The sequence below is a fragment of the Physeter macrocephalus genome, chromosome 5, assembly GCF_002837175.3.
Source record: "Physeter macrocephalus isolate SW-GA chromosome 5, ASM283717v5, whole genome shotgun sequence".
Classification (NCBI taxonomy): domain Eukaryota; kingdom Metazoa; phylum Chordata; class Mammalia; order Artiodactyla; family Physeteridae; genus Physeter; species Physeter macrocephalus.
In genome coordinates, this window is record NC_041218.1 from 94203995 (window position 1) to 94212501 (window position 8507).

At 42.0% G+C, this 8507-nt stretch overlaps 1 protein-coding gene across 1 annotated transcript in view; it reads right to left on the reverse strand.

Annotated features, from left to right (window-relative positions):
- PNPLA8 (patatin like phospholipase domain containing 8) overlaps positions 1–8143 on the reverse strand; it is a 63943-nt gene extending 55800 nt beyond the window's left edge. Inside the window, exon 1 of the mRNA XM_007115008.4 lies at positions 7980–8143. The gene's annotated coding sequence lies outside the window, so the exon portion shown is untranslated. The remainder of the gene's footprint in view (positions 1–7979) is intronic.
- Between the last annotated feature and the right edge of the window lie 364 nt (positions 8144–8507).

An 8507-nucleotide genomic window follows, 5' to 3' on the forward strand; every position in this document is an offset into this window, starting at 1 on the left:
TAGATTTCACTTTTAAGCAAAAAGAAAATCAGTTATCTTTTATTATGGAAGTCAATGAAAAAATTAGTGAGTAGTAGGATGTTTCATGAAAACTAATTTGAAAACTAATTTAGAGAAGCTACCCAACAGATAAGGTTTCCTGCAGCACAAAACTGAACATGCAATTGTGAAATAAAATTCATATTTATGGCAAGACAAGAAAAATTTAAACAGAAAAATTCTTCTCTGCCCTTTGGCCTCCCCTCTCCCCACACTGTGCATGGTGCATCTGTATCATGACTTGACCAGACCTCCCCATCAGCAGGAATACCTGCTCAATCATAAACAGCAACATTCTCCTAGCATCAACACGACAATGCCTTAAAAGAGAACATTCCTTCTTGATTATAAAGGATCACATGACCCACCACAATGGCACTAAAATCTGGATTTTGTAAACTGTCAATAATAGGTCATTTAATGTACAGCCCTCTGTCTCAAGAAATTTATATAAACTGTATCTTGACTTCTAACGGGCAGAACAGTTCTCAGAGCTTTCTGAGATGCTCTTCTTGGGTTTTAACCCTCAAATTTGTCTTGAATAAAATTTTCCAATTCTTTCTGCAACATTCTCCTAGCATCACGAAGACAGAGCATTCCTTCTTGATCTTGTAAAGGGTCACATGATCCACCATGATGGCACTTAAATCTGGATTACGTAAACTGTCAATATACATCATTTAACGTACAGCCTTCTGTCTCAAAAAACTTAAACTGTCTTGACTTCTAACTGTCAGAACAGTTCTCAGAGCTTTCTGAGATGCTCTTCCCAGGTTATAATCCTCAAATTTGGCTCATATAAAATTTTCCAATTCTTTCTTAGATCTACTGATTAATTTTTCGTTGACACAATTTAGATATTATGCTGCTTTTCTTCCTTCCTATGCTATTTAAAAGTGTTGACAGTTTATGTGACACTAGACTGTAAGTTCTTTGAAGACAAGGGTCAAGTCTTACACTCCTACTCATTGCAAACCGTTTGTAGAATATTTAATCTGAAACTGAGTCCCCCTAAAACCAAGGTCCTCTGCTGAGTTTATGATTAACCTCTCTATCCAAAATGTTATTTTCCTTTCCAACAGCTGTTCCACTCAAGACTGAGGCATATCAAAGAAAAGGGGGGCTGAAACTGAGCAGGACCCTCTCAGGCACAAAAGCCTTTGTGTCCCCAGTTTCTTGTTTGTAGGAAAAAGGCTTTCAGCCTCCTAGACCTTCCCTGAGTTCCAAAAGGCAGATTCAAACAGTTACTAATTAAGGGAATGAGGTGATGCAGAAAGAAACAACAGTGCAGACATGGGGCAGGGTCCTGGTTCCTCCTCGGGGGATGTACAGAGCAATCTGGTACCTCTCTGAGTTCTTCTGCAGGAACTCAGGCCCCCACGCAGGCGGAGGATGGTAACTGCAGGCTGAGCACAAGCACGGGGACCCCAGAAGACTGATGGCTGAGATTCCTGGAACACCACCCTGTTACCTCAACCAATCAGAGGGGCACACACCCTGCAGACCTCCCCACAGATTTTGCCTATAAAAACTCTTTCCCGAAACCCATCAGAGTTCAGGTCTTTTGAGCAGGAGCCACCTGTTCTCCTTGCATGACCCTTGCAATAAACCTTTCTCCCACTCCAAACGTGGGCATTCCAGTTTGTTTGGCCTCACTGTTTGCTGAGCACACGTTCGACGACAACTCTGCACCAGACAGAGTGCTAGATGCTAAGACCACAAACAGGATACCAAGAAACTTTCAGGCTAGAGCTCGAGATAGCCTTGTAAGGAAGATTTCACTGTCTAGTACAAAGTGCTTATTTAATCAAAGAAGTCAGACTAGAATAAGCTGCGTGCCACTTCTAACAGACAAGGGGTTCATAACCACAACATAAATGCTGTTTAAAACAGATATTTTGTTCTTTCACTTGGTAAAATATAAATGATTGATAATATCCAGTACTGATAATACCTGGGGAAATGGGACACCTGACAGTGTCTAATGAAATATCTGACAGTATCTAATGAAATTGTAAATGCTATCTATCAAAATTTTAAAGGCACATATTCTTTGATTAGCAATTCCACTATTAAGAATCTATCCTACAGGAATAACTGCATAGGAGTAAAGGTATGTACACACATTCCCTGCCACACTGCTTGAAATTACAAAACACTGAAAAACAACTCTAAGTTTCTTCTAGCAAGGGATGGTTAAATAAATTATGGTACATACCTACAATAAACTGAGTTACAATGTAATGTTACACAGCAGTTAAGGAGAATAGATGATCTGCCTATATATCCTTCATACACAGTACAGTGAGAAAGGCAAGCTGCAATATCATATATACCATACACACATGAGGATACAAAGACGTAGACACCAAGATATTACGTAATAAAACAAAACAAAAACCTATATATGCAGTTTAAATCTGTGGCTACACACACACACACACACACACACAGATTCTGAAAGGGTAAGTACCTGTTTATTAATTCCTGTGAACTGAGAGGTGGAATCGAAAGAGAATGAGAAGGGCTTTCACTTTTACTTTTGGACAGACTCAATTACTTACAAAGAGCAGGTATCACTTTTGTAGTGAAAAAGAAAAAAGCAAACACTTTAATGCACTTTAACAGATGGTGCTATGTGAATGGAAGACACAAGGTGAGAGTAGATACCCAGGTAAGTCTGAAAAAAGAAGATGAAAACTGAGCAAAAAAGGAATTCATTACATTGTAAAAGATACGAGGAGAAGGAGAGAATTCTAGATAATGGGAAAAACAAACACAAGGAAACACAAAAAAAGCATTTAAGAAAATATACACAATATAAGCAAAAACTGCAAGTAGCTGTTTTCATTCCAGGACCTGGAGAGAACGATGAGCGAGAGGTATAAGGCGATACTGCAAAGACAGGGTGGACCAGGTTACGAAGGGTCTGATAATCTTGCCAAGGAGATTAAAGATCGAACTGTCAATGACGTATGATAAGCAAAGGAATGACATTAGATCTGCTTCCAGTAGATTGCTGACAGATGGAGAAACGGAACAAGACAGAAACCAAGAACCCATCGTGACTCTTCAGAAGGTGACAGTCCGAACTAAAATCTAAGTAGCATGTAAGCATATTATTTTAAAACACCCAATTTTATAGAGGGAAGGAGAGAAAAGAAGCAAACCTATCTGCTTTCCTGGCTCTTCTGAACCCCTCAGGACTTGCAGTCAATGTAATAAGCCAAATTAATAAGCCTCACAATCCCCAAGACAGAAATAACATGATAAAATACAACTAAAGTACTCGTGGATAAAAAGCCATACTCAAAATCAATAATGGACTCCTACAACTCAACAGCAAAAAATCAAATAACTCAATTAAAAAATGGGTAAAAGATTTGAACAGACATTTCTCCAAGGATGACATACAAACAGTGAACAAGCATATGTAAAGATGAATAACATCACCGATCATCAGAGAAATACAAATCAAAACCAAATGAGGTATCACCTCACACTCATGAGGGTGGCTAGTATAAAAAACAAAACAAAGCAAAGCAAAAAAACAAAACAGAAAATACCTGAGAAATAAATTCTGTTGTTTAAGCCCCCAAAACAAAACAAAACACCAGAAAATACCAAGTGATGGCAAAGATGTGGAGAAGCTGGAACTCCTGAGCACTGTTACTGGGACTGTAAAATGGTGAGGCTGCTATGGAAAACAGTATAGCAGTTCCTCAAAATATTAAAACTAGAACTACCATATGATCCAGCAATCCTATTTCTAGATATATAGTCAAAGGAATTGAAAGCAGAGCTTCAAAAAGATATTTGTACCCCTATGTTCATAGCAACACTATTCATAATATCAGAGGTGGGAACAACCCAGATGTCCACGGACAGTTATAAACAAAATGTGGTATATGCACACAATGGAATATTATGCAGCCTTAAAAAGGAAGGACATCCCGTCACATGCTACAACATGCATGAACCTTAAGGACACGAGCTTAAGTGAAATAAGCCAGTCACAAAAGGACAAGTACTGTGTGATTCCACTTACATGAGGTACCTAGAGCAGTCAGATTCAGAGACAGAGAGTAGAATGATGGTTACAGGGGGCTGGCGGAATGGGTGAGAGGGGAGCTGTTGTTTAATGGTAGGGTTTCAGTTCTGCAAACTGAAAAAGTACTGGAGATTTGTTTTTACAACATGAATGCACTGAATGCCACTGAACTATACACTTAAAAATGGTTAAGGTGGTAAATTTTTATGATATATTTTTTACCACAATAAAGTTAAAAAAACAAAACAAAACACAACCAACAGTGGGAAATCCACAGTTGAAGAGGAATCCCATGCCTGGATCTGCAGTCACATCACCTTTACGGTGCAGAAACCCTAACCAAATGAAAACTAGTCAGAGCTAGTGAACTCCACGGAGCCTCTGCTGAGTCCACTGAAACTACCATGGAAGGACACTTCCAAAGCTCACGGCAAGAGACTCCCACACTCAGCAACCACCACTGAAGATTAACTCACGAAGAAGAATCACTTCAAGGGAGTATCAGCAAGTATACCTAACAGGAAAACGTGTAACCAAGATTAGAAATAATAGAAAAAAATTCAGTAGGTTTAAAACATTCAATGATAGAGGGAACAAAAATAAGGAAACAAAAAAAAGAGAACTGTACAAAGAGTGTACAAGAAGAGCAAAATTTTAGAAATGAAAACTCCAGCTACACACTAGTTACTAGACAATCCTGTAATATAATGATAAAGAAAGGTTAAAAATAAAGGAATAGGGGAAAATATATACCAGGCTTATATTATCAAAAGAAAGCAAACAGCCCTTTAAGGCAAATTTAAGGCAAAAGCATGAAATAAGATTAAAAAGGGATACTATTTCATAGTAAAAGGAAAAATCCACTTACTTATTAAACCTCAGGTAGTCTCTTAGGTCTTGGAGAAAAAGACAACTTATTAATAAACAAATAACTAATATAATGTATAGCAACAGGTCGAGAAGCGCCATGAAGAAAAATTAAGCTGGGGGTTGGGGAGAAAGGGCACAGAAAGTGCTATTTTAGTTGACGTGGTCAGGAGAAGAATTGAGTTGACATGTTACTGGAGACCTGAAAGAAGCGAGGAAGCGAATTATTAAAAGTTTCTGGGTAAAAAGCATTCAAGGAAGAGGAAGAAGCAACCAAGGCTTTGGAGACAGGAATAAGCTTTGTCTATTCAGGAATAGCAAGAATACGGTAGTTAAAGGAAAGTAAGAAGTGGGAAAGATGGTAGACATGGGCCTAAGAGTCAAGCAGAGGACAGAGCTACATAGCTTAGAGGTAACGGATCTGCATTGTTTCTTTCCATTAAGAGATAATCCTCATGACCAATTATGAATACACCTATCGAATTGGCACTGAAATACAGCATATAAAGCAAATATGAAAGAGGGAACAATTAAAGGAAAACAAGACGATCTCATGATCATACTATTTTAATATACCTGTCTAGAAACTACAGTTGTCAAGTAAAAATTACTCAACAGAGAGAGCTGTCAACAAAATCAACAAGCTGAATTTAACTGCTCCCAAATCACAACACTAGTAAATGCAGACAAGGGTTTGGAGAGCAAATTCACCTGGGACAAAAGTTAGATTGCAAACAGATAAAGAAGGTAAACTGGGAAGTGCCATCGTCAACTGAGAAAAGAGCAGGGAGGACCAGACTCCCTATTTATAGGGTAGTACAAATACAATGGAGGTATAAGTAGAGCAGTGAGGCTTAGACGTCCCACTAGAGAACGGAATGACGTTTTAACTAGAAGAAATAAGGGAACTTCGAGGTGGAGGCTCCGCTGACGATGGAAAGAATGAATGTATGCAGGACTTCACCGAGTTACTGCAATAATGCAGACATGAAGTGACAAGGGTTTGAATTAAGGTAAAGGTACTATAATGGAAACGAGGGTTACTTTGAGCCACACTTTGAAAGTGGGGTAAACAACAAAACACAGGACTTGGTGACAGGAAAGAATGGGGTAAGGAGAGGGAGGTGTCAAGACAACTTAAGTGTTTTTAAACAGAGAAACAAGAAGAGTGCCATTTGTGAATACGAGACAACTGGGAAGGGGGCCAATTTAATAAAAATCTCTTGGATTTACAGGATGCAGTTAACAGTGGGATATTCAAATGGAGATGTACTATAGGAACACAGGCTGTGGAATCATGCTTGGAGTTACTACCACAGTGACAGCTAAAACCATAAGACTGAATTTACCGAAGAAGGGTGTATAGTAACACTTCTTGAGAATTTGGGGATCCCAGAACTTGATAACAAGCTCCTCTTCTTTGAAAAATGCTTATTTGCATATATACACTACATTTTCCAAGACATTTCAGGATATTCATAGAACTACTGAAGTATTCCTTGGGTTTCAAATTTTAACTCTCTGGTGTAGAGAGAACAAGGGTAGAGCCTTGACTGCCATTCAAAGTCAGAAAGAGGTAGTCTTCCAAGCAAACAAAAAAAGCACAAGACAAAAGATATCCCGAAAAACTCAGGGCAATGGCACTTCTAAAAAGCAAGGATAATGAATAAAGTAAAATATAAGATATGGGAAAGAAAGGTTAGAACTAAGACATGATAGGAAGATGTTGGGCTAAGAGTTCTAACTATGACCTTTACACAAATGTATGTTTCACAAGCAAGACAGTATGTACCCTTCGGCCCAAATCCTCTGTCATTATTACTAAGCAAAAAAACAACTCAAGGTACATTGAAGCAAGTAAATATACAAGCTAGTGAAAGTGATCTTTTCAGCCAACATCACTTGTTGAAAGGACAATTCTTCCAAGGTTTTAATTTAGATCTGATACAGAAACAGAAAAATGAGCAACCCTGAGAAAAAGTTTAATAAAAAGCCCGAAATAAGAGCATGTTCTTATGTTCAAAGTACAACTAACTGGCACAAGCCATTTAACAAAGTAACTGCAATGGGTTTGAAACACCTGCCTCATAAGCGGCATTAAACTCTCGGTTCACAGTGTAATATACTTTTTTTAAACTCCCGGATTTCAAAATTCTTAATATTTCACTGTCTTAACAGTATTTTCTCGATACACTAAAAGCTACTTTTGTCATTTTTGAAAGCTCAAGAATTGGGACTGTAGATTGGGATGCAGTCCAAGTGGGATGTTACAGGAACTAAAAACATCACTTTAAATAGGATTATGTAATAGTTCCTCATGCCACGTCCAAGTTTTTCCTAGGTGTCACCACTTTTACTGAAAGTTATCATTGTATTGGGCGTAGAAACCAGGTTCCTCCCCGCATGACGGCAGACATGACAGCGAGGGGAAGCACTGCAACACAACTTCACCTTTCAAAAAGCTCGCACCTGAATCTGCCTGAAGCAATAGCAGCCGGGGATAGAATTCAACGTGGGTAGGGTTACAAAGAAACTGCTGATAATTAAAAACACGGAGCAGCCGACAAACCAGGTGCGCCGACAGTGGAGAATGAGGTAGAATAGGGACATCGCTTTAACAGGTTCCCGCGAACTGCTGGAGAACCTACTGCCCAGGGGAAGGCAGGCAGACTCGCGGAACCTAGGCTGGGAGGCTTGGCGGGTGGGACGGGCAACGTGGGGCGGGACCAGAGAAACCAAAACAGTCTGCGCGTCTGGACGAGCAAAGCCCACGGGGTCAGAGGAGGCGGAGAGCGTCGCGCACCCATCAGGCCCGAGACGCCAGGGCTCCTTCCGGTGCCCGGCCGCCTCCGGAGCCTGGATCCGGGGACCTCCCCGGGGCCGGGCGTCTCCCCGCTCTCTCGCCCTGGAAGCGCCCTCTGGGGAGAGATAAGAAGACCTGGAATCCCAGACGAGTGCCCGGGCGACCCGGCTGCCCTCTCCCGTAGCCTACCGTCCCGCCGGCCCCCCAAGGGCAACTTACCGGGATGCAGGCCGCAACTACTTAGGCGACAGTGGCGACGCGCCTCTTCCCGGCACGGGCGTCTCCTCGGCCGGCCGGCTGCCATCAGCTGAGCTTCCAGCACAAACAGCGGTGCAACAGCCGGGGCGCCACCCTCCCCCAGCTCCGTCCGTCCCCGGCGGAAGTGACGCAGGGCGGCCCCAGTGTACACGCCCACCGGCGAGGAGCTCCTCAGCCTCGCTGGAACTTCGGCCCACCCATCAGTCGCCGCTCCGCCCCCTCCCCAGACATGGGCAGTAGGGCCCGGCTGAGCGCGAGCCGGAAATGTGCGTGCGTGCACGCGCTTGCGAACACCCGGAGAGGCGCCCGGCCGAGGGAGTTTGTTTTGCTCTGTGTTTGCGGGGCTCCGTCCGGCGGTCGGCTGAGCTAATTTACTCCGAGTCCCTGAAGATGCTGTCCACGCTCTGTCCGGTCCTCGAAGAGGGGACTGCGCCACCAGCCGCTTGGAGGGTGGTGAGCGGCCTGGACCGCGGTCCCTACCACTCTGCT